At 38.1% G+C, this 26,821-nt stretch overlaps 1 pseudogene; it reads right to left on the bottom strand.

The window, feature by feature from the left end:
* LOC122468107 overlaps positions 1-26,043 on the bottom strand; it is a 51,409-nt pseudogene extending 25,366 nt beyond the window's left edge.
* Positions 26,044-26,821: the final 778 nt, after the last annotated feature.

Here is a 26,821-nt window from a genome sequence, read left to right on the forward strand (position 1 = left end):
TTGTCAACAAATTATGTTAAAAAAATAAAAGGGAGACAGGCTTTTGTCAGCTGCCACTAAGGTGCTTGGTTCTTGTAAAGAACCTAAGGCCATGTTGGGATGAGGCCCTCACTTCATCCAATACCAGCATTCATTGCCAACAGTACCTGCCCAGCACTTGCCTACACAATAGACTCTGTCTCAGAGGTCTGCGTCTCTTCACCCTCATCATGCATGATAACGAGGTGGTTTCAGGGAGAATAAGATGAATGCCTTCATTAAAGTTCCTGGTGTAGGGATACCTGAGTGGCTCAGTTGGTTAAGCGTTCAACTTTGGCTCAGGTCATGATCTCATGGTTCACGAGTTTGAGCCCTGCATTGGGCTCTGTGCTGACAGCTCAGATCCTGGAGCCTGCTTCAGATTCTGTGTCTCCCTCTCTCTCTGCCCCTCCCCCATGTACTCTGTCTCTCTCCCTCAAAAATAATAAATAAACATTAAAAAATTTTTTCATTAAAAAAAAATAATAAAGTTCCTAGTGTGAATGTTGACCCTTTCTGGCCAGGGTTGTCTGCAAAGTCCCTGGCCAATGTCAACATCAGGAGCCTCATCTGCAACATTGGGGCTGATGGATCTGCTCCAGCAAAAGGTCCTGTTCACTGCTGCTCCAGCTGAGTAGAAGAAAGTGGAAGCAAAGAAAGAAGAATCTAAGGAGTCTGATAATGACATGGCTTTGGTCTTTTTGACCACACCTCTTTTGTAACATGTTCAATAAAAAGTTGAACTCTTAGGGGCGCCTGGGTGGCGCAGTCGGTTAAGCGTCCGACTTCAGCCAGGTCACGATCTCACGGTCCGGGAGTTCGAGCCCCGCATCAGGCTCTGGGCTGATGGCTCAGAGCCTGGAGCCTGTTTCCGATTCTGTGTCTCCCTCTCTCTCTCTGCCCCTCCCCCGTTCATGCTCTGTCTCTCTCTGTCCCAAAAATAAATAAAACGTTGAAAAAAAATTTTTTTTTAAAGTTGAACTCTTAAAAAAAGGGTGGGGGGTGTTTGGGTGCAGACAGAACTTGCAAGAGGCATAAAAAGGAAATAAGTTCTTCATATAAGAAAAAATCAAGAAAATTATCTGGTAATAAAGAGTAGGAAATATTAGAATTGCATTTAGCACTGAAAATATGGGTGTTTAAATACTATATTAGGGTCAGAGGTAGAAATTTTGATCTTTTGAGCAAAATGAAATAATGTGATACTTTTAGAAGGAACATCATGCATCTGCAATCTTTTCACCAGACCCATTTTCGGAAGGGATTTTCAAATTTAGACTATGAGATGGAAAGGAGGCAAAAGCTTTTGTCACAACTCAAGAAATGACTGGTAATAAATAGTGGTAGCATAAGTTATACCAACATAAATGACAGTGAATGCTGTGTTACTGAAAGCGTTCAAACAGAACTTAAGCAGAACTTAAGTGACTGTCAGGAGTGCTGTGGAGACTGAAAAATTAGAATAAGTACGTGATTTCTAAGGTTCACTTTATTTTTATTTTTTTTAATGTTTGTTTTGTTTTTGAGAGAGAGAGGGAGAGAGAGCATGAGCAGGGGAGGGACAGCAAGAGAGACACAGAGGATCTGAAGCCACCTCTGTGCTGATAGCAGAGAGCCCAGTGTGGGGCTTGAACTCATGAGCTGTGAGATCATGACCTGAGCCGAAATCAGGAGTTTGATGCTTAACCAACTGGGCCTCCCAGGGGTTCATTTTAAATGCAAGATATTATTTTTTATCATGTTAATTTCCTTTGTTTATATTGCTTTTCCTGATTCTATTCCTTTTAGTTATAGAAATTTCATTGATTTCTCTTTGTTGTAAATATCAATTGTAAGATTTATCACTATGTCTGTGTCTACTACTGCATGGTATTTACTACAGTAAAAATTTTGACTAAGGAAATATAAAAATCACCTTTCAGGAGATAACATCTCATTAAATATGCAACATTTGTCAAAAATTTCATGCTATTATAATTGTTTCTTATTACAGAATTAAAATGTATTCTTTGTAGAAAATTTAGAATTCAAATGAAATATGAATCATCCTGTGGGCTAAGGAGGGAAAATGTTTTTTTAGACTCTTCTCCCTTCCTCTCCTTTCACTTTTTGAAACAGAGGATTAATATTATAAGCTATATGGTCTGGAATGCTACTAGGGCATAGTTTCTAGTGGTCAGAATCACTGTATATTAAAAAGTTCACAACAGGGGTGCCTGAGTGGCTCAGGTGGTTCAACTTTGGACTTGATTTCTAATCAGGTCATGATCTTCTGGCTGTGGGATTGAGCCCCACATTAGGCTCTGCACGCTGAGCATGGAGCCTGCTTGGGATTTTCTCTCCACCTCTCTCTCTGCCCCTCCCTTGCCCATGCTGTCTCTCTCAAAATAAATAAACGTTTTAAAATAAATAAAAATAAGAAGGTAAACACAGGATGTGGCTTTTCTTTTTTCCTTACACCTCCAAAAAGGAGACAGCAGTTGTAATTGAATCCAGGCCTTTTATAAGAACTAACATGTTCACCTCTCTCCTGTTCTTCACCACAACCTGAAAGGTCCTAAGATGCAGATTGGACTTGGGAGTGGAAGGAAATAGGGACTCAATGGGCATTAGGTATATTAGAGATAGTTTAGATCTCTGTTCTGGGCACCAGCCCATTGGGATTTGAGATTTACTGCCAGATAACAAATTTGTTCCTTGGAGGACTTGTTTAGAGAATGGCTGAAATATCAGTGAAAGTCCAGTATTACTTGATTACTTGGTCACATTTTATCCACTAGCACCATACTTTCACTCTGATTCCTCCCAATTCTCTGTACCCAGAGATAATTACTAGAACACCTTAATGCATGACCTTTCTGTCTTCCTCCTATGATATGAGTCCAGGAAGTTGTTTTTTTTTTACAATGTAATCTTCCAAAGTATATATTTTTAATATTTATAATTTAGCAATTGTTTTACATGTTAAATATATTTCATAACATAATTTTAAAAGTTTCTTTCTGCTTGTACCTAATTATTGGACACATGAGAGACAAACATTGTTAGTACCTACCCAAAGGCTACTCTCTCTCCTTTTCCTGACAATTTAGCCCTGATTTTGATTGGGGTTGCTGTGTGTTTAGCCCCTAGGAAATGATTCAAGATTGTTCCAAATTAATAATGAAAATTCTGTCTCTTTTTCCAGGTACTCACTTTCCCAGCCTCCTTGCAGCTAAAATTTGCCATGTGGCCACTTCTGGCAAACAAGAAGTACGGGCAAATCTGCTGAGATAAGGAGACTTCTGGGAAATATTGCCCTCACTCTATGATGAATTGAAAGTTTCATCTACCATTTACTTCTTTTTCTCCAGGCATGTTGCTTGAATCTGTGGTCCTAACTTTACGGCCAAGTGAAAATAAGACTGAGATAATGCTGTCAAATGAGGATGGCAGACAAGGATAGAAATAGCCTGTTCCTCCATAAGATCACAGAAATAAACTAGGAATAGACTATCTCCAGACTATGAATATGGTTTTCTGTGTCTTGCAGCTAAGTATAACCTATGATGTTTCAAATATTTCCCTTTTATAAACAGAGAGCTTTGATGAACATTTACATACATAATCTATGATTATGTCTTCATGATGAATTCCTAAAGATAAAATTATTAATTTATAGAAAATGCAAAACATTAAGGCTTTTGCTATATATTACCAAGTGCCCTCAAGACAGCAAAAAATGAGGATTCAGTAAACATTATAGAAACTCTTTTAAAAATGAAATTTTACCAAATAAAAAAGTTAATCTTCCTGAAAAAGAACCTATACCCTCTAAAACTTCCTGGAAAGTCCAGCAAAATTCTAAAAGAAAACAGGGGGTCCATAAAGTCTGCAACACATAATCAAATATGTATAATGTTGTGAAGGACATCTTCAATCTGTAAATGCATACATACATAAAGAAATCTTTTAACCTCCACACTTGTGGATACCAGGTAGAACTATCAACTGACAATGCTGTTGTATTTTTTTTTATTCCGGTATAGTTAACATATAGTGTTATATTAGTTTCAGTGTTCATCATGGTAAGTGTACTCTTAATCTCCCATCTCCCCACCGACCTCCTTCTAATAACTCTTTTAAAAATGTTCTCTGTAGTGAGTAGTCTTGTTTTTTTTTTTTTTTTTTGGTCTGTATCTTTGTTTCATCGCATTTGTTTTGTTTCTTAAATTCCACATATGAGTGAAATATATGGTATTTGTCTTTCTCTGAATGACTCATTTCACTTAGCAGTATACCCTCTAGACTAACCTACCATATTGTTGCAAATGGCAAGGTTTCATTCTTTTTATGGCTGAGTAATATTCTATTGTACATATATACCACATCTTCTATATCCATTCTCATCTATCAATGGACACATGTGTTTCTTCCATAATTTGGCTATTATAAATAATGCTGGTATAAACATAGGGGTGAATATATCTTTTCAAATTAGTGTTTTCATGGTGGGGGGGGGGTAAATATCCAGTAGTGGAATTACTGGATCATATGGTAATTCTATTTTCAACTTTTTGAGGAACCTCCATACTGTTTTCCACAATGGCTGCAACAGTATGCACTCCCCCAACAGTGCATGAGAATTCCTTTTTCTCCACATCCTTGCCAACACCTGTTGTTCTTGTGTTTTTTATTTTAGCCATTTTGACAGGTATGAGGTGATAGCTTATTGTAGGTTTGTTTTGTTTTGTTTTGTTTTTTAGAAAGAGAGCACACATGAGCTGGGGAGAGGGGCAGAGGGGGATGGAAAGAGAATCTCAAGCAGGCTCCTTGTCCAGTGCAGAGTCCAATGTGGGGCTTAATCCCATAACCTAGGAATCATGACATGAGCTGAAATCAAGAGCTGGATGCTCAACTGACTGAGCCACCCAGGTGCCCCTCTCATTGTAGTTTTGATTGGCATTTCCCTGATGGTGAGTGATGGTGAGCATCTTTTCATGTGTCTTTTGGCCATCTGTATGTCTTCTTTGGAGAAATGTCTTTTCATGTCTTCTGAACATTTTTAATTGGATTATTTGTTTTTTTGGTATTGAGTTGTATAAGTTCTTTATATATTTTGGATGCTAACCCTTTATAGGGTATTCCATTTGCAAATATCTTCTCTCATTCAATAGGTTGTCCTTTAGTTTTGTTGATTATTTCCTCTGCTTTGCAAAAGCTTTTAATTTTGATGTAGTCCCAATAGTTTATTTTTGCTTTTGTTTCCCTTGCTTCAGGAGACATATCTAGAAAAATGTTTCTATTGCTGATGTCGGAAAAATTACTGCCTGTGTTCTCTTCTAGAACCTATATGGCTATTCAGGTCTCACAGTTAGATCTTTAATCCATTTGAAGGGTTTTTGTGTGTGCATGATATAAGAGAGTGGTTCAGTTTTATTATTTTTGGTGCAGTCTGTTGGGACTGTTTTTTTTTTAAATTTCTCATTCTGCTACTTCATCAGTAGTGCATAGAAATGCAACAGATTTCTGTATATTGATTTTGTATCCTGCAACCTTACTGAATTCATTTATCAGTTCTAGTAGTTTTTTGGTGAAGTCTTTAGAGTTTTCTATATATATTATTATGTCATCTGCAAATGGCAGAAGTTTTAATTCTTCCTCACCAATTTAATTTTTTTTTTCAACGTTTATTTATTTTTTGGGACAGAGAGAGACAGAGCATGAACGGGCGAGGGGCAGAGAGAGAGGGAGACACAGAAACGGAAACAGGCTCCAGGCTCCGAGCCATCAGCCCAGAGCCTGATGCGGGGCTCGAACTCACGGGCCGCGAGATCGTGACCTGGCTGAAGTCGGACGCTTAACCGACTACGCCACCCAGGCGCCCCATCTTCCTCACCAATTTAGATGCCTTTTATTTCTTTTTGTTGTCCAATTGCTGTGGCTAGGACTTCCAGTATTGTGTTGCATAAAAGCGGTGAGAGTTGACATCCTTCTCTTGCTCTTGATCTTAGAGGAAAGACTGCCAGTTTTTCACCATTAAGTATGACGTTAGCTGTGGGTTTTTTCATGTAAGAGCTTTATTATGTTGAGGTATGTTCTCTCTAAACCTCCTTTGTTGGGGGTTTTTATCATAAATGGATGTTTAACTTTGTCAGATGCTTTTTCTGCATCTATTGAATTGATCATATGGTTTTTATCCTCTTATGTGATGTATTAGGTTGATTGGTTTGAACATACTGAGCCACCGTTTAAATCCCACTTGATTCTGGTGAATGATATTTTAATGTATTGTTCGATTATGTTTGCTAATATTTTATTGAAGATTTTTGCATTTATGTTCATCAGACATATTGGTCTCAATTTGTCCTCTCTCATTCTCTGTCTCTCTATCTGTCTCTGTCTCTCTCTTTCTCTTTCTGTAGTGTCTAGTTTTGGTATCAGGGTAATGCACGCTTCATAGAATGAAATGGAAGCTCTCCTTTATCTTCTATTTTTTGAGTAGTTTGAGAAGAATAGGTATTAACTTGTCTTTAAGTATTGGTAGAATTCACCTGCAAAGCCATCTGCTCCTGGACTTTTATTTGTTGGAAGTTTTTTGATTAGTGTTCAATCATTGCTGGTAAACAGTCTATTCAATTATTTTCTATTTCTTGCTCATTCGGTTTGGGAAATTATATATTTTTAGGAATTAATCCATTTCTTCTTCTCTGGGTTATCTAATTTGTTTTCATATAATTTTTCATAATATTTCCTTATAATTGTTTGTATTTCTGTGGTATTGGTTGTCATTTCTCCTCTTTTACTTTTGATTTTGTTTACTTGAGTTCTGTCTTCCTCTCTCTTTTGATGAGTCCGGCTAAAGGTTTATCAATTTTGTTGATCTTTTAAGAACCAGTTCCTGGTATTATTGATCTGTTATGGTGGGTTGTTGTTGTTGTTATTGTTTGTTTGTTTGTTTCTATTTCATTTATTTCTGCTCTAATCTTTATTGTTTCTTCTACTTGTTTTGAGTTTTGTTTATTCTTTTTCTAGCTCCTTTAGGTATAAAGTTAGGTTGTTTATTTGATATTATTCTTGCTTCTTGAGGTAGGACTGTATTGCTATAAACTTCCCTCTTAGAACGCTTTTGTTGCATCCCAATTTTTTGGGATCATTGTGTTTTCATTTTCGTTGGTCCATATATTTTTTTAATTTACTCTAACTTATTGATTGACCCATTTGTTGTATAGTAGCATATTACTTAACCTCCATGTATTTGTGTATTTCCAGAGTTTTTCTTGTTACTGATTCCTAGTTCCATAGCTTTGTGATTAAAAAAAAGGTACATAATATGACTTCAATCTTTTTGTATTTGTTGAGTCTTTTTTTTGTGACCTAATATGTGATCTTTTCTGGAGAGTGTTCCATTTGCACTTGAAAAGAATGAATATTCTCCTGTTTTAGAATAGAACTTTCCAAATATATCCGTTAGATTCATGACATCCAGTGTGTCATTTAAAGACATCGTTTCCTTGTTGATTTTCTGTTTGGATGATCTATCCATTGACGTAACAGTTCTCCTACTATTACTTTATTGCTATCAATTACTTCTTTCATGTTTGTTATTAGCAGCTTATATATTTGGATGCTTTCATGTTGGGTGCATAAATATTTACAAGTGTGATATCTTCTTGTTAGGTTGTTCCTTTTATGATCATATGGTGTCCTTCTTTGTGTCTTGGCACAGTCTTTGTTTTAAAATGTATTTTGTTTGATGTAAGTTTTGCTACCCTGATTTTCTTTTCACTTCCATTTGCATAATAAATGCTTTTCCATCCCTTTATTTGCAATCTGCTTGTGTCTTTAGGTCTGAAATGAGTCTCTTCTAGGAATCATATACATGGGTCTTGCTTTTTTTATCCATTCCATTACCTTATATCTTTTGGTTGGAGCATTTAGTACATTTGTATTCAAAGTAATTATTGATAGGTATGCACTTACTGCCATTTTGTTATTTATTTTATAGTTGTTTTTCTAGTTCTTATCTGTTTCTTGCTCTCTTCTCTCATCATTTCCTGGCTTTCTTTAGTAATATATTTGGATTCCTTTCTCTTTATTTTTTGAATATCTATTACCAGTTTTTGATTTGTGGTTGCCAGTAGGTTTATATTAAGTTGATGGTCACTTAAGTTTGAACCTATTTTAAAGGCACTAAGTTTTTATTCCCCCACCATGTTTTAGGTATTATGGTGTCATACTTTACAACCTTTTATTTTGTGAATTAAGATATACTTAATTTTACTGCTTTTGTACTTCCTACCTTTCTTACTTCTGCTTATGGTCTTTTCTTTCCACTCAAAAACACCCTTTGACATTTCTTATATGGCTGGTTTAGTGATCATGAATTCCTTTAACTTTTGTTTGTCTGGGAAACTATTTCTCTTCTTCTGAATGATAGCCTTTCTGGATAGAGTATTTATTCTTGGTTGCAGGGTTGTTTTTTTTCATTCAGTATTTTGAATACATCATACCATTCCTTTCTGGCCTGCAGAGTTTCTGCTAAAAAATCAGCTGATAGCCTTATGGGGATTTCTTTTGTATGTAACTATTTTCTTTTCTCTTGATGCTTTTAATATTCTCTCTTTACCACTGCTTTTTGCCTGTTTAATTACTATGTGTCTTGGTGTGGACCTCCTTGGGTTGACTTTTTGGGGGAGTTCTCTATGCCTTCTGGACCTGGATTTCTATTTCCTCCACAGACTTGGGAATTTTTCAGCTATTATTTCTTCAAATAAATTTTCTGCTACTTTCCCTTTTTCTCCTCCTTCTGAGATTCCTATAATACAAATGTCGTTATGCTTGATGTCACTGAGTTCCCTAAGTCTGTTTTCCCTTTTTATTATTATTTTTTCTCTCTCCTGTTCAGCTTGACTGCTGTCCCTTACTCTGTCCTTCAGGTCACTGATCTGTTCTTCTGCTTCCTCTAGTCTACTATTTATTCCCTTTAGTGTATTTTTAATTTCAGTTATTGAGTTCTTCATCTCTGATTAGTTCTTTTCTGTTTTCTGTCTCTTTGTCAAGGTTCTCACTGGGGTCCTCCACTCTTTTCTCCAGTCCAATGAGTATCTTTATGACCATTACTTTAAATTTTCTGCCAGACATGTTACTTGGCTTTGTTCTGTTTAACTCTCTTGCTGTGATGATTCTTTAATCTGGGATATATTCCTCTGTCTCCTCATTTTGTCTAATTCTCTGTGTCTATTTCTATGTGTTAAGAAAGTCAGCTATGTCTCCTACTCTTGAAAGTAATAGCCTTATGAAGAAGAGGCCCTGGTGTGCCCTGGCAGTGCAATGTACCCTGTGCACCAGACCTGGCAGCTTAGAGGTGTCTCCTATGTGTGTTGTGTGTGCCCTACTGTTGTAGCTAAGCCACATTTGCTTTCATTCTAGCTGTATGCAATGTATGCCTTTGCCTATTGGGGGTAAGGCTTTGATCGTTGTGTTGTTAGTGGGGCAATCTGGGGCTGCCTTGGACTTAAGTTGAGTCAGACCAGGCAATTTCCAGAGATGCAGTAGGACCAACTACAGGGTGCTTTCTCTGTGTTGTTCCCTGAGAAGCTTTCACTAGTGGATGGGGACTATAGTCAGATTTGATATCTGCCACCAGGACACTGCTGGGGCCCCAGTAGGACTAGTGTAGGTGGTTATCCTCCCTTCTCCCTGGGACAGGAGTCACTTTGGAATGATGCTAGCTCCTGTCATTGTTGCTTGCACACTGCCAGTTTTATGGTACTGCTTTGGATGGTCTCTGGCCAAGGGCATATTGGAGGGGGCAGGTCCACAGGAGAACATGGAGGTGGGTGCATACTGCCGACAAGGTCCATGCAGGTCAGCTGTGGGAAAGGACCTGCAGAAGTCTGGGAAAACTCTGCTAAGGCAGGCGAGGTTGGAAAGGGGCAGATTTGCAGAAGCTTGTTGGGGTGCAGTGTGCTGTTAGCACGCTAGATGGAGAGTGTTGGTGCTATGGCTGGTTCCCACAGGTGTCCACATATCTAGGCTGGAGTGCAGGGAAAGCAAAATGGCACCTGCCAGCTTTTTTGTTGTTAGAGAAACTTCCCAAATATCCCTGCCCCTACAGGACAAACTCTGAGATTATTAAATAAATATCCTTCCCACAAACCCCAAGCATTTTTTAAATTGCTGCTTCTATGCTGTATCTCAGCAGGGCTCTTTGTTGTACTGTCTCTTTTTAAAGAGACTTTTAAAGTCTTTTAAAAGTCTTTTAAAAAGACTTTTAAAGAGGCTTTTAAGGGTGGGGACTCAGTTTCCTGGGCTCTCTCCAAGAGCCAAGTGTACTGATTTTTAAAGTTCCAGGTGTTAGGCCCACTGATTGTAAGAACTCATGCAGTTAAGCCCCTCTGATTTTTAAAGCCAGGTGTTATAAGGATTGGTCTTCCCAATGTGAGTCCCTCATGCTTGGAGTGCCTGTGGTGGGGGGTGGGGGGAGGTCTTCTCTTCTCCCTTCTCTGCACCAGCAGCATCCCTACCTCTTCTAAGCAGTCCATGGGTCCATTTGTCTTCCAACCCGTCTTCACCCTTCCTATCCACTTCAATGTGGCCTTTTCTCTACATTTAGCTGTGTAGAGTCTGTTCTGCCAGTCTTTGGGTTGTTTTCTGTGTTATTTACATTAATGTGGTTATGTAGTTGTTTCTGTGGAATGAGGTGAGCTTAAGATCCTCGTACTCTGCCATCTTCCCCAGAAGTTCAACTGACATTGCTGTTTGAGTTCAGAGTTCAAGTACCTCCGTTAGCATGTACAGGAACAGCTGCTCCATAGCACAGCACAACTCTGTGCCTAATGTGCTTGTGTTCAGGAGAGCCTGAAAAAATAAAACTGTCTCTGGAATTCTATTCTCATACACATAGGGCTGAGTTTCTGAACTTAAAAATCCCCCTGCTCTATCCTCTCAGTCTTTCTCCTCTGGTAAAGGTCATTTCAAAGAGTTGTAAATCCAAATGTCAGCAGTAGCATACTAAGTCCAGTGAACATGGTGGGTAAACATACGGCAGGCTGATTACTCCAATATAGCTCAAATTAATGACACAGCAGAACCCCATTATCAGGTTAGTTAACTGAGAGGTAAAAGAAAGATAGAAGGTACACAATGTCCTTTCGATGAGTTTTTATTTGTTGATCTCTACACTATAGCTCTGTTTGATGGATCTGTTCTTCCCTGTACCCCACTGTAACTATCCCTAAATCTAAACTTATATGTTAATATATGTTTAAAGATGATTTGGGGGCCTTAAAATGTCATTTTTCCTAAAAAACAATTTATTTCCAGTTCCTCTGGAGTCATAGTAATACACGATATTTCCATATTATCTATCTGCTGTAATAAGAGTAACATGTTCATTCCTACCATTCCTGACTCCTCTCTTTAATAAAGTGGGCCCATTTAATTCTAGCTATATATTCATTAACATCATGGGATGTGAGGTTAATGAAACATGGGGTATGGTGAGACCAGGGATGTAAGGCAAGCACTATGAAGAACACAGTATTTGGCATATTGACATAGGAATAAAGGACAACATGAGACAGTTACGGTATGGTAAGGTTGAGAGAAGAAAAAAAAAATATGTCCACTTTTCTAAAATGCTTAAACTCAACTCTAAAAGCATGGTTGCTGTTGTCACTGTTGTTAAAAGAAATGTACCAAGGGCCCACAGCATGATTTGAGAGATATCAACATGGTCTTTGATCTTGAAATATTTACAACTGAGAAGAAAGTGCAGTTACATCAAGAGAGTTAAACTATGATGTGTACACCTGGTGAAGACCATGCAAAGACTGGAGTTATGCTGCCATAGCCAAGGAACAACAGAAGCTAGGGTTAGAGAGCTGGAACGGATACTCCAGAGGGAGCATGGCCACACCTTCATTTGAGCTTCTGGCCTCCAAAAATGTGAGGCAGTAAATTCCTGTGGCCCTCGTTTTTCTTTGCAGCCCAGTTTTTGGTACATAGTTCAGCAGCCCTAGAAAACTACTACAACTGTGTTCTCTATAATACTTCTCACCGTCTGAAAGTCACTTTATTTATGCATTTACATTCTTTCTTCTCCACAGAATATTTCATAAGAGTAAAATATCCACAGCACTGTTCTGGGTGCTAGGGATTCATAGATGGATGAAATATAATTTTTATCCTTGAAGGACTTAAAGTATATAATTATATAATTTGTAAAGCATTTATATATTCATTAATTGAACAAATATTAAGTAGTATATATTCCAGGCACTGCTATAAATTCTGATGTCACAGTGCAGAATGAGAGCTTACGTTCTGCAAGGGAGAAAGATAAATAAAAAGATACAAACAGGAGAAAGAATATAAAACAAAGTAATAAGATAGTGACTGAAATTCTGAGGAAAGTTTAAGTTGATTGGTCAAGAAAGGTCAGTCAGAAATAAATCAGGTCTCTTTAAGAAGCAGCAAGAAAGTGTGTATTTAGATCAGGTGACTGAAGCAATGGATGAGAGTAATGAGAAGGAGAGGAGCAGGTGTTTGATCTCATAGAGCCTATAAACTATAGACAGGGTATGGATTTTATTCTAAGCACCACAGACAGTCATAAGGAGTTTGCAGTTCAGAGTTTGCCATGTTCTGAATTATTTTCTAAAAATATCACGCTGGCTTCTGTATGGTAAAGAAACTGTAGGGAGTCTAAAAGCAGAAAGATTATTTAGAGGGCTGTTGCCGGAACACAGACAAGAGATGGTTTGGGCTTTGTTTAGGGTGATGGCAGCAGAAGTGATGAGAAAAGTATAGGTTTTAGTGTATTTTGGAGGTATAGCTAATAGGACTAGCTGTTGTATGGAAGACAGAGGTGCTGGAAAATAATAAATCAGAAGTGATTCGTAGCTTGCTTCATGGTCTGTCACAAAATAAAACCAAACTATATTGATTGCATGACAGTTCTTTAATTAAGAAGAGTTTACTTGATGTTTATATAGAAGAGGATGAGTAGGTGTTTGAGCTAGATGATCATTAAGGTCTTTTACAACCTTGAGTGTCAATGATCCTAATGATCAAAGCAAAGCTGCTATTCTGCTGTTGGTCAGTCCATTCCAGGAATTGAGGATCCCATGCAGTGAGAACATAGTTGGGACTAGGATGGAGATTCCATCCATACTGGATGCATGTTATACATGAGTTTTTCAATTCCCCATGACAACACTTTGCTTAATCACCGTCATTTACATTTTCTGGCTGCCCCTGGGTTCTAGTCTTTTTTTTTCTTTTTCATTTCTTTTCTTTCTTTTTTTTTTTTTTTAGAGAGAGAGAGAGACTGTGCTCAAGGAGGGGAGAGGGGCAGGGGGAGAGGGAAAGGGAGGGAGGGAAGGAGGGAGAGAGACAGAGGGAGAGAGTGAGAGTGAGAGAGTGAGAGAGAGAGGGAGAGAATGAGAATGAATGAATCTTAAGCAGGCTCCATGCTCAGTGTGGAGCCCAACACAGGGCTGAATCCTACGATCCTGGGATCATGGCCTGAGCTGAAATCAAGAGTCTGAGGCTTAACCGACTGGGTCACCCAGGCACCCCGCCTCCTGTGTTCTAGTCTTAATGTTAAATGTTTTACATGTGTTACCACATAATTTTCACAAAAATGCCACACAGTAAGTAAAATTATCCTTTTCGTACAAATAAGTCAATTGATTCTGAAAAGGCAGTAAAATGTCCAAGACCTTAGAGATAAAGAGTGTCATAACCACGGTTTTAACCTAAATCTAATTTTTAAGACTTGTTTTTTTTAATGTCTATTTATTTTTGAGAGAGTGCAAGTCGGGGAAGTGCAGAGAGAGGAGGACAGAGGATCTGAAGTGGGCTCTGCACTGACAGCAGTGAGCCTGATGTGGGCTCAAACTTACGAACCTTAAGATCATGATCTGAGCTGAAGTCAGACATTCAACCAAGTGAGCCACCCAGGTGCCCCCGAGTCTGTTTTTAAATACCGTTTTGTACTGCCTCCTCTCTGATTTATAAAGATCTTCAGTGAATAATGAGGTCTGTGAGAAGAATTAAAAATAGAGTAGATTAGATCAATAATTTTGTCTTATTTTAATGTAGTTTATTTGAAATTTAATATGAAATAGTGTGAATGTGTTTTAACGTGGGTGTACATGTACATGTATATAAAACTACACATATACAGATTCTTGAGAGAAAGAAAAAAAAAGCCTCTTAGTTGTAAAATAGGTAAATCTTGTCATGGGTGACTTTGGTGATTTCATATCTACCCATGTAGGCCAATACTTTGGGTTATTGGAGAAGTTTCCTGGAAGCCAAAATGAGAGTGTTCTTCAAAACAAAAAGTGGATGCCATTTTTATTGCTTGCTCTCTGTTCCTATTCACTGGATACTTAGAGAAATAAAGTGACAATGAGTTGAAGTAAAAGTCAAGTTTGCTAGCATTTTCATTCAAAGAAGAATTCTTCAAAAAGATGAAAATAGAAGAAAAAATGAAATTCATTCTTACTGCTAATGAAATGTTTTCTTGATGTCAAGCAGTATGTGGTTGGAAGAAAACAACTTGGACTTAACCAGAAATTCAAAATATGGTGCATTTCCAACCTGGTAATTGGGCTGATGTGAGATGTCACAAACAGTGATTGTTACAATGGCCTGGCTCTTAAATGCACACTCTGGATTAAATGGTACCTGAATGGTGAGAGCACCACTCGGCGGTCTTGGCTAATCTATGTGAAACGATGGCACTAGGGAAGCCATTTCTGTTGGCTCTGAGTAAAGCCTGCCCCTATGCACCTGTGAGAAAGGCGGGTGTGTTTTGTTTTGTTTTGTTTTGTTTTGTTTTGTTTTGTTTTCATAGATCTGATTTTAAAAATAAGGTTAAAAGATGACAGCTGTGAGAAAAATGAAGCTATTCTCTGGAGAGTAGCTGCCTTGTGGGATAAGGGAAACTGCTCTTGGAAGCCAGCCCTGAGGCACTTTATTAGTCAGGTGTCAAAGGAGAGCTGCCTGTTCTAGAACTTGGGCTGAAAAGTTTCCTTTTAATCCTCTCTTAGGCAATATAATTTTTCACTTTCAAAAAATAATCTCTCTGGCAGTATGTTCATTTGACATTTGGTCAACAAATATTCTTGAGCAATTACTAAAATAACGGCATTGCTAATGTGCACCTGAAAAACTAAATGACTTTGTAAATTAAGGGTATTTTGATGTACCATGACCACAAAGAGTTTTAATTCAGCTTTTAGCATTTCTATACACATATGAATAGACCATTACTGTAACTAAGGTCATTTGGTGATGCTACTTAGGGATACCAAAAAATCTTCCCATGAATAACGTTTCAAATCCAAATATATTTCACAAACTCCTATTTTGTACAAAATATGTATACTAGGGAGGAATTTAATGCTCACTAAGATATTCTTTTAGGGAGATGAGAATCTGGTGAAGAAAGCCAACATATACACAATATTAAATTCAGATCATAATTTTGCCTACTTGGTAAAAGTGTCCTACAAACACAGAACAGAAATAAAACTCAATTGGGGCAATGAGAGGACCATTTAAGGGGATCATAGTCAAACTTGGATCTGTATGTAAAGAATAAATCAGGCAGGCATATTCCAACAGAAGGAACAATAGAAGCAATGAAAGGCCCAGAGACTAGAAAATTTGGGAAATGACAAATAGTATTCTGGTTTGAGGGTGGAGGTGGGAGTGGGAGAAGGGGATATTTTAATAGGTGTATGATACAAATGAAGGGGGTGGCCTTAAATAGCATGTAAAATAATCTGGACTTTAATTTTATGGAAATTTTAAATAAATTTTTAGGAAATATTAGTAATGTTTTGGCAAGAGGGGTGTCATAATCACAGCTTTAGAAAGATAATGCTTGTTGACTCTATTGGGAACAGAGAGATCTGTTTAGAGGCTACTGCAGTAGTCCTGACAAGAACTGATGGAACCTCAACTGAGTACAGTGGCAATAGGGATGAGGGAAGAACCAGATGTCAGTAACACTGAAGAAATAGTATCAGTGGTTAGTAGTTTGAGATTTAGATATGAGAGTCCCCTGCATAGAATTTAAGTGTTGACATTGTAGGAGTGGATGAGGTTGTCCAAAGAAAGAAAATAAAACAATCACTAGGCCGTGGTCCAGGCTGTCGTGAAACCAAGTCAGGTGGAGGACTTGGTCCTGGTGATTCATAGGCACTGGTGACCACTGGCAAAGAAGATTCATAGACAATATGACAACCAAATGCAAACTTCTGTGGGTTGGGGAGTAAAAAACAAAAGAAGGAGAAAAGTGAACACAGATAACTTTTTGTGGCATCTGGAATTTAGGATAAGAGAGTATTTTGAATGGGAAGCAGAGTCAAAGGGGACATTTTTTAGGAGTGAGACACAAGAGAATGTCCATGAAAGTCAAGGAAATCTGGAGAAGGAGGGAATAAAGTTGTAATAGAGTCTAAGAAGACTAAAGTTAATCCCATAAATTATAATCCCATAATTATATAATTATATAATCCCATAATTATATAGTTTGCCTTGGCAAGGACGAGAGAGTGTACAAAAATGCAAACCAAGAAACAGACTCTAAACTATAGAGAACGAACTGATGGTTACCAGAGGGGAGGTTGGTGGGGGGATGGATTAAATAACTAATGAGAATTAAGGAGTGCACTTGTGATGAACACCAGGTGTTGAATGTAAGTGTTGAATCATTATATTATACACTTGAAGCTAATATTATACTATATGTTAACTAGAATTTAAAAACTTAAAAAAATAAATGTTATTAAATAAAAGCTGATTTGGTAGTCAAAAAAATTTTTTTTAATGCAGACATTTTGAGGTGGGTGAAAGGGAAGCCTGCAAAATTCAGTAACTGGGAAGTACAATTGTTTGAGGTGATGGCCAACCCCTAACTCAGTTGCAAGCAGACAGAAAGGATTGGAAGTGAAACCAAACGAAGTTTAAAGAGATCTGGTTGTTAAAGTCACCAAAAATGAGGGAAGGAGCAGATGAGAACAAGAGAATATGTTCTCATATAAAACATTATTTCCAGGTATGTCCGTGAAGGTATTCCCCGCTCATCTGAATTGGTGGATTCAGTAAAGTAGACTGCCCCACCTCCACTGTGGGTGAGTATCATCCAATCTGCTGAGGGCCTGAATGGAACAAAAAGAAGGGGAAAGGATGATTTGTTCCCATTCTGCCTGCCTGCTTGATCTGGAACATCAGTCCAGATGACTATTGGCTCCTCTGTTTCTCAGGTCTTGAACTGGCATTATACCACGAGCTTTCCCAGATCTCCAGCTTGCTCATTGGCAGATCATGACTTCTCAGCCTCATCTGTCTGTCATCTATCTATCTATCTATCTACCTATCTATCTATCTATCTATCTATCTATCTATCTATTATTCCCTTTCTCTTTGGAGAACACTAATACACGACCTCTACCAGAATATTTGTAGTGTGTGTGTGTGTGTGTGTGTGTGTGTGTGTACAGATACATATAAACACATATGCACATATTTTTTCTACGTATAAATATTTAATATTAATTCCTGGTTCCTGTTTATTTTTTCATAAATGTGATTACATTTGAAAAAATTGTTTTCAACTTATTATTTGGTGATCTAAGATACCATGTGATCTTTTTTGAGGTATACAGCATGACCCTAGAATCACTCAAATAGGAGTTATTATCCCCATTCTACCAGTGAAGAAAACTGCTTTTCTCACATGAATCTTCATCTTCTAAATTCTCACCCAGAGCATTTTCTATGGCAATCATCACATTATATTTGTTTTTCTATTCAGAGAAAGGTTTAAATTTTTTTCAAAGGAGTGAAATATGGAAGAGATGTAATCTTTTCAGTGTTCAAGTTTTTGTAAACAGGATTAATATCTAACATTTATACATTGATTTACTGTTCACAGGGAATCTTGATAAAATCTTAGTGTCCACTACATGCTCCTTGGAATTCCAAGACAATCTTGTATTGCATGAACATGACCATTATCTCACCTTCCAGCTTCCTCAAGCTGTGAGGAACACTGCAGACTGGCAAAAAGTCAGACTGTAGAGGAATTACTGGAGAGAAAATAAACCTCACTTTGATGGTATTAATTATTTAGTTGAAACTTGCAGACTTGGTATTCAGGAAGCTTTTGACATATCCCACATTACAGTGAAGCACAGAAGAGAAAGTAGCAACATAGAAATGTTCTTGTTGCCTGAGGCATGTTTTAATTTGGGGCTCAATGACTCAGCCCTACATGGGCAGCCAAAATACACACTTTTCTTTTGGAAGTTGGCATATAAAGACTTTGGGGTTAACATCTCTGAAGGGCTTAAGTACCATTCGCCAGAGTAAGCTTGTTGTTTTATTCCATTTAGAATTGTGTATAGGTAGAGAAAGATAAATTTTTATTAAATTCTGACATGGTTTTTTTTTCTCATTTTATATGCAAGAGGATATGTCATTGGTTGGGGAGAAGTAAAAACGGCATTCTTACAGAGTGGATGTTGAAGTCACTAACCCAGGGTTTTCATTCTGGCCTCTTTCAGCAGGACCATTATCAAGGGACAGTTTCTGTTGAGTCTCACGTGAAATTTATATTTTACCAAGTTGCTTAAGGTCTGAAAAATGGTGGGGCTAAGCACCTAAGTGCTTTCTGGAGGCTCAGGGGGCCCATTTTTTGAAGCTGGTTCTTCTCCCATGGCTATGTCTCAGGCATATAATTTAAGAAGGCTGCCATATTATTTTGGAGGTTAAGCTGAGGGTTTCCTTGGTAATTGAGGTCACCTTCATGTGGGTAGTTGCTAGTCTGAGATAATTTCTGGGTTTTTTTTTAATCTTTTCTTTTTCTCTGAAGATATCTTCAGAGATGGTAGTGGAAAAGTCAGAACAATATGGTCTTTTAGCTGGTGGTAGGTTCACAAATGTTGAGTTATTAAATTCCTTGTATTATATGTGTTGCATATAATCTTTCATATATACAAGTAACTTATTTTAAAGCCTTAATTTTAAGTGCATTTTTAAAAAGTTTTTTAAAAGTGATGTGAATCTCAGAAGTAAGAACGTTCTTTCCATTCCCTTTGCTTTTCTCTGATTGTGGCACTTAGGAGAAGAGATGCAAAATCAAACACTCCCTAAAATCTTTTCAAAGGCCAAAGATATGGACCAGAATGCTTGGTTGTGGCCAGTTGACTATATTTTATAACTTAGAATCAAATGGGAATTTTATATAATTCTAAATATTTTCTGTTTGGTTGTTTTTGTTGTTGTTGTTGTTGTTTTTGGTTTTGCATTTTCCCTGTTTTGTTGCAGGATTTTTTACAAGCTTACTTTTCAAATGCTGCAGAGCTGTAGTGCTGCAGAAACTGGATATTAAGCATAGGGAGACCTAACTTTTAAAATGAACTTGGTTGAAATCAGATGGGAAGACATTTGGGTCCTCCTCCCTGCCTCTCTTGTCTGCTCTGATGTTATCTCGTTAAATGAAAATACCCTTCTCAAAATGACATTTTGCCCAATGGCATTCCTATTGTTTCTTGTAGGAGTGAGGAGACAAGAGAATGGCCATGGAAAGCAACTAAAACTGGAAAAGGAGAGAATAAAGATGTGTGAGAAGAGATAAGGGCAAGACCAAAGCATAGTATGCCTTTGGCCTAGTGTTTGGAGGGTATACCAATGGTCTACCAGAGAATGAGATTAGTTCTCTCTTAAGAAAGTCTCAAAACAGAGTGACTGGCATCTTTTTAAAGTCACAGTTGTTGGTCTCAGACAAACACTTGGTAATGCCATGCAACTCTACCATATTGTCTGTACCAACTCACTGTCCCACTCTCTACAATGGTGCCCTTCTTGATTCTTTTCAAAATTATGTACCCTTTCCCTACTCTTTCCTCATTCCTGGCAGATGGCCTCAGCTCATACATTACATGAAAAATTGAAGGTATCAAATGGAAATTTTGTCAGCTTACTGCCTCCAAACCAACAGATTGCCCACATCTGTACACATCATCTCTTCCCTTTTTTCTATTTCGTCAATTAAGTGTCACTCCTTCTCTCCGAATCCATTTCTTCCCCTGGTGCTTTGGTTCTGACCCCTTCTGAACTCCCCAGGAACTTTGCCTCACTCTTCCTTGTCTCTTTTGTATTGATACTTTTGATGGCCACTTTTAAAATGTTCAGTTCTCACAGACAAACCTTCCTTTGAGCGCAAATCTTTCTCCTAGTAGCGCCTCAGTAATCTTCCCTTCACAGACTCTAAAAGAGACAGATGAACTTATTTTCTCTCATTTTCTTATTTTATACTCATTGCCCAACCCACCCTTCTATCAGTCCACCAAAGCAGTTCTTTCAGTAGGCCCCTGATGGCTTCCATACTCCTCAAAAGGCTAGTTTAGAGAATTCTCATTGTACCTCTTTTGTCCAGGGTATTTGACACTGCTGATTGCTCTTTCCTTTCTGAAACTCTCTCTTCTCTTCTCTTGACTTTCATGACCCCACATTGTCCTAGATTCCCTTCTTTATTTCATAACCCCCCGACCTTTGTAGTTTTCTTTGCAGGCCTGTCCTCCTCTACCTAGGCGTCAAATGCTGGAGTGCCTCAAAGATGGTACTTGTCTGCCTTCCTGTCTCATTCAATCCAGTCTCCTTAGCAATGTTCTCCATGGTTCAAAACACCTTCATTAGGGGCACCTGGGTGGCTCAGTCGGTTAAGCGTCTGACTTCGGCCCAGGTCATGATCTCGCGGTCCGTGAGTTCGAGCCCCGTGTCGGGCTTTGTGCTGACCGCTCAGAGCCTGGAGCCTGTTTCAGATTCTGTGTCTCCCTCTCTCTCTGACCCTCCCCCGTTCATGCTTTGTCTCTCTCTGTCTCAAAAAAATAAATAAACATTAAAAAAAATTTAAAAAAAAGAAACACCTTCATTATATTAAGTTCCCAAAGTATACCTTCATTCATCTCCCTAACAGCTCTCTAATATCTCTTACTGAATGTCATATAAGTACCTCAAATTCAAATTACCTAATATAGATGTCATGATTTTCCTCCACCCCAAATCTAAGTGTTCTTTATATTAGTGACTCTACCATCTATCCCAGTAAAAATCAGAAATCTGGAGGGAATTTATACTATTTCTCTCTCCCTCATCAGCTATAATCAACCAACCTAATACTAAAACATGTCAAGTCTAATCTCCCAAATAACTCCAAATCCATTTCACTTGGTTCCTTCTACTGCCTGCCTAGTCCTGAACTTATCATCTCTTGCTGGGACTATTGCAAGAGCCAAACTGGTATTTAATTTTTCATTCTGACAACCCTCTCCATCACGATTCATTCTGAATTATAACAGATGTGATCTTTTCAGAACAGAAATCATAATTGTGTTGCATACCTTACCTACAGAAAACATCTCATGAACTGCCCATTGGTCTTTTTTAAAAATGTTTATTTATTTATTTTGAGAGAGAAGAGCGCAAGCAGGGAAGGGGCAGAGAGAGAGGGATAGAGAGAATCACAAACAGGCTTCATACACCTAGCATGGAGCCCAATGTAAGCCTCCATCTCACAAACCGTGACTGGGCTGAAATCGAGAGTCAGACGCTTAACTGACTGAGCCACCCAGGTGCTCCAACAACTGCTCACTGATCTTAAGATAAGAACCTAACTCCTTAGCAAAGGTCAAAATGGTCTGATGATATAGCAAGTGGCTATTTCTCATCTTGTGCCAGTTTTTTGTTTTTGGTTTGGTTTTGGGTTTTGGTTTTTGGTTTTTGGTTTTTTTGAGAGAGAGAGTGTATGTGAGCAGAGGAGGAGCAGAGGGAGAGGGGGAGAGAGAATCTTAAGTAGGCTCCATGCCCAGTGCAAAGCATACTGCCAGGCTCAATCTCATGAACCGTGAGATCATGACCTGAGCCAAAATCAAGAGTCTTGATGCTTAACTGACTGAATCACTCAGGTGCACCTGCCAATTTTAGTTCATATCTCTTTTCTCCAATCTGATTGGTCTTTCTCAGGTCTTCAGTGAACCATATTCCCTCCTCCCACAGAACCTTAACATATTTTACTTAAACCTTCCCCCATCAGTTCCCACCTCATCATTTCTTATTCATCCACAGATCTCAGAGCCTCTAGTCACCTATCTAGACCAGGGTCTACAGTCTAGACCAGGGTCCATGTATTTCATCCCCATATAATAATGTTCTTTCTTCTAAACAATTTTAAGTTGTAATTATTTATTTATGAAAAATATTTTTAAAATAAACCCCTCTCTTTCTCCTGTAAGCTCCATGAAAGCATGGAGCTCACAATTTTTTTGCTCACAATCGTGTCCCCACCACTTAGTCAAGTTCATAGTATATAGGAGGATTTAATATTTGTTTTTAATAAATAAAACTCTGAATAAGATGGTGATATGATGGGACAGGGACTAGGGAAGAGACCAGAGAAGATAAAGTACTACTGAACTATTATGCCTTTGTGAAAGTTTTCTGGGTTAGGCTGAGATCATTGGTCTCTGTATTATGCTGAGAATTTAAGCATCTGTAACTTCCAAGGCAATAAGTAATACAGCACTGGTCACTTTCTCATGCAGTTTCCTGATTGAATCTATGGTTGCCTATTCACAGAATTCAGAGACTTCATCCTGGATTATAGGATTTTCTTTTATTATTTTTTATTATTTTTTGAAGTTTTTTTTTTTAATTTTTTTTTCAACTTTTATTTATTTTTGGGACAGAGAGAGACAGAGCATGAACGGGGGAGGGGCAGAGAGAGAGGGAGACACAGAATCGGAAACAGGCTCCAGGCTCTGAGCCATCAGCCCAGAGCCTGACGCGGGGCTCGAACCCACGGACCGCGAGATCATGACCTGGCTGAAGTCGGACGCTTAACCGACTGCGCCACCCAGGCGCCCCTATTTTTTGAAGTTTTAATTTAAATTATAGTTAACTATAGTTAATTTAGTGAGTAGAATTTAGTTATTCATCACTTACATATAACACCCAGTGCTCATCATAATATGCTAAGTGGTCTGCAGAGAGGGCCAGTTGCAACTTAAAAAAAAAAAGAAGTCTCACCAAGCCTGGCCTCTATGTGACTAATTACACCAGAAGGGAGCAGACTCATGGATGAAAGGACATGAAGCACAGTGGGAAGGAAAGGAAAATCTATGAGGCAAAATGATGCTTAATGCCCATCACCCATTTAGCCCATTCCCTCCAACGTCCCCTTCAGCCACGTTGTTTGTTCTCTATAGTTAAGAGTCTCTTATGGTTTGCAGCCTTCTCTTTTTTTTCCATTGCCCTATATCCATCTGTTTTGTTTCTTAAGCCCCACATATGAGTGAAATCATATGGTGTTTGTCTTTCTCTGACCGACTCATTTCGCTTAGCTTAATATACTCTAGTGCCATCCACATCATTGCAAATGGCAATATTTTATTCTTTTTGATGGCTAGGTAATATTCCATTGTACATATATACCACATCTCTTTTATCCATTCATCAGTTGATGGATGTTTGGGCTTTTTCCATAATTTGGCTATTGTGGATAGTGCTGCTATAAACATTGAAGTACATGTGCCCCTTCAAATCAGCATTTGTGTATCCTTTGGGTAAATACATAGTAGTGTACTTGCTGGATCATAGGGTAGTTCTATTTTTAACTTTTTGAGGAACCTCCGTACTGTTTTCCAGAGTGGATGTACCAGTTTGCATTCCCACCAAAAGTGTAAGGGGGAATCCCCTTTCTCTGCATCCTCACCAACATCTGTTGTTTCCTGTGTAAATTTTAGCCATTCTGACAGGTGTGACGTGATATCTCATCATGGCTTTGATTTGTGTTTCCCTGATGATTGTACGATTTTTTGAAACTTGAGCTAATGTACAGTACTAAGAAGAAGACCTCCACTTCATGCTCCTAATCTTTGTTCATTTTGCCTCATATATTTTCCTTTCCTTCCCACTGTGCTTCATGCCCTTTCATCCATGAGTCTGCTCCCTTCTGGTATAGTCAGTCATGCAGAGGCCAGGCTTGGTGAGGCTTTTTTTTTTTTTTTTAGCTGTAACTGGCCCTCTCTACAGACCACTTAGCATCAAACTCGGTGTTTGGAATGGGGACAAGGAAAATACAATTTTTTTAAAAAGCAATGTTATATATTTTTCTATACAGATTTATGTTTATGTATTACCCTGTATGTGTATAGTTCGGTAAATGTGCTCTGTTGCTCTTTCCTGTGAATTATTTGCTTGTACATTAAGCAGGGCTCTACAACTTACACCCTACCTTGCAGTAAATAGAAATAATGATATATATTTTTAAAAACTTTTCATTTTCTACAACAGACTTAAGTTTCCCTGAAGTCAAAAAAAGGTCTTTTAAACAAAATTCTTGGTTTTAAGCTTTGTATTCAATAGTGCTGTGTGCAGTATATACCATTACATTGTGTAACCAAAGAGAGGCTTGGAAGGATGACTTCATAAAGGGAGTCAGTAGAGAACCCAGAAATACTGCCTTCTACAAATTAGCTCATCCTCTCCCCTGTTCACTTTTAAGTGGAAGAGATGCCTATAAACTTCTGAAAGCCTGTTAATGTATAATTCATGAAAGGGGCCCAAAAAGTTGTTTGGTGCATCCTTTTGAGTCTGAAGGTACATGCATGTCCTTCCATCTAACAAATAAAGCAGTGAATAGAAATCCTGTCAACAAGCATACAGAGACATGCCATTATCAATTTGAGGATTCATTTTTCCTGAAAGATTACAAATATGTCTAAAACTACTGATCCAATAATGCATCAAATACATACTTTTATTTGAACCCAAGTTCAAATATTCAAGATGATTGCAAAGTAATGTAGAACATAAAAAGGTCTCCTCTTATTTAACTATTGTGTATATTTATGCATTGACATGAAATAATTATAAATAAAAGTTCTATACATAAGTAAAATCTTTTAGTTATATAATTAAATTTGTAAACTTCTTCAAAACTCTTAAATTTTAAAAATTGGGCAAAAAGAAGTTGCTTTCTATGTTATTTTCTTCCTTCTGCTAATTTGGCTTATGTTTTCGTATAGATCCATGAGGTATGAACTTAGGTTGTTGAGATCTCCTTTTTTCCTTTTTTTTTTGAAGTGTGCCCATTTATCACTATAAACTTCCCTCTTAAAACTGATTTTGCTATAGCTCATAAGTTTTGGTATTTTGTTTCCACTTTCATTTGATTTGACACTTTTTGATTTCCCTTTAATTTCATCTTTGACAATTTGGTTGTTCAGGAGTATGTTGTTTAATTTCCACATACTTGAGAATTTTCTGGTTTTCTTCTTGTTATTGATCTGTAGTTTCATACCTTTGTGTTCAGAAGAGATTCTTGATATTTCAGTCTTCTTAAATTTTTTAAGACTGGTTTTATGACCTCATTTATGATCTATCCTGGAGAACATTCCATTTGTACTTGATAAGAATATGGATTCTGCTGACATTGGGTGGAATGCTCTATATACATCTGTGAAGCCGATTTGGTTTAAATATCGTTCAGATCCAACATTTTCTTCCTGATTTTCTGCCTCGATAATCTATCCATTGTTGAAAGTATTGAAGTCTCCTACTATTACTGTATTGTTGTTTATTACTCCCTTCAGATCTGTTAGTACTTAATATATTTAGGAACTCTGATGTTGGGTACATATGTATTTACAATTACTATGTGTATATATCCTCTTGATGAATTGATCACTTTGTATTTATATATGATCTTTCTTTGTCTCTTGTTACAGTTTTTGCCTTATAGTCTATTTTGTCTGGTATGAATTATAGCTACCCCTGTTCTCTTTTGGTTTCCATTTGCAGCTTGGAGATGTGAGATATACAACTGGAGTGGCTAGCTGCAGGTGAGCCCAGTGGTACAGGCCACTGAGAGGACACAGGGCTGGATCCAGGTCCATAAAGCAATTGCAGGGGTCCTGGCTGTTGATGTGCACTCCTGTGGCTGCATAGTCTCACCATGAGCACATGCACAGCAGTGGAGGCTGGTGACAGGAGTCAGGATGGGGGTTTGCAGGTGCACAGCTGGCGAGGCTAGCTGAGTATGCACATGATGGTGGGGGTCAGCTGCAGGAGTCTAGGCTGCATCCTTACATTTATGGCTGGTTGCTGGTGCAGATCCCAGGCTCCAGTGGGGTTATAGAGGAGGGGGGCAGTGTAGGACTCAGGTGGATGGCATCTGGGAACATAAAAACCTGTGGAACCAAAGTCAGTGAAATCTACAGGGGGTCTGCATTGGCTGTACTGGCTGTTGGTTTCTCTAATAGCAAAAGCTGCTGGAGTCCTTGGCAGATCCAGCGACTGGGAACCATGACTCTTCCCACGGTGTACCGTGGAAATTCCTACTAGCTGGGGCATTCCCTCTTGGCACTGAAGAAGTGCTGGACTATGGGGGATAGAATGATGCCCAAGTAAGCTTTCTCTTTTCTTTTTGTACAGTTATTCTGTTTTTTATCAATGTTGTTGTTCAAGTATGTTTCCAGAGCTTCCTAAGTGAACTCCTGAGTCTCCCAAAACTGTTTTTGTTCGTGGATAGCTGTCTAATTGTTGATCTTTGTCAGGGGGCAGGTGGTGGAGAATGGAAGCTGGAATCTGCTACTCTACCGTCTTGGCAACATCACTTTGACTGAAGTTTGAATATTGAACCAGACATGCGTTCCTGGAATAGATCTCAAATTTTTCTTTTAATTGCTGGATTCTATTTCCTAAAATTTTGTGAAAAAAAATGTTGGATTATGTT

This window comes from Prionailurus bengalensis, chromosome B3, assembly GCF_016509475.1.
Source record: "Prionailurus bengalensis isolate Pbe53 chromosome B3, Fcat_Pben_1.1_paternal_pri, whole genome shotgun sequence".
Taxonomy (NCBI): domain Eukaryota; kingdom Metazoa; phylum Chordata; class Mammalia; order Carnivora; family Felidae; genus Prionailurus; species Prionailurus bengalensis.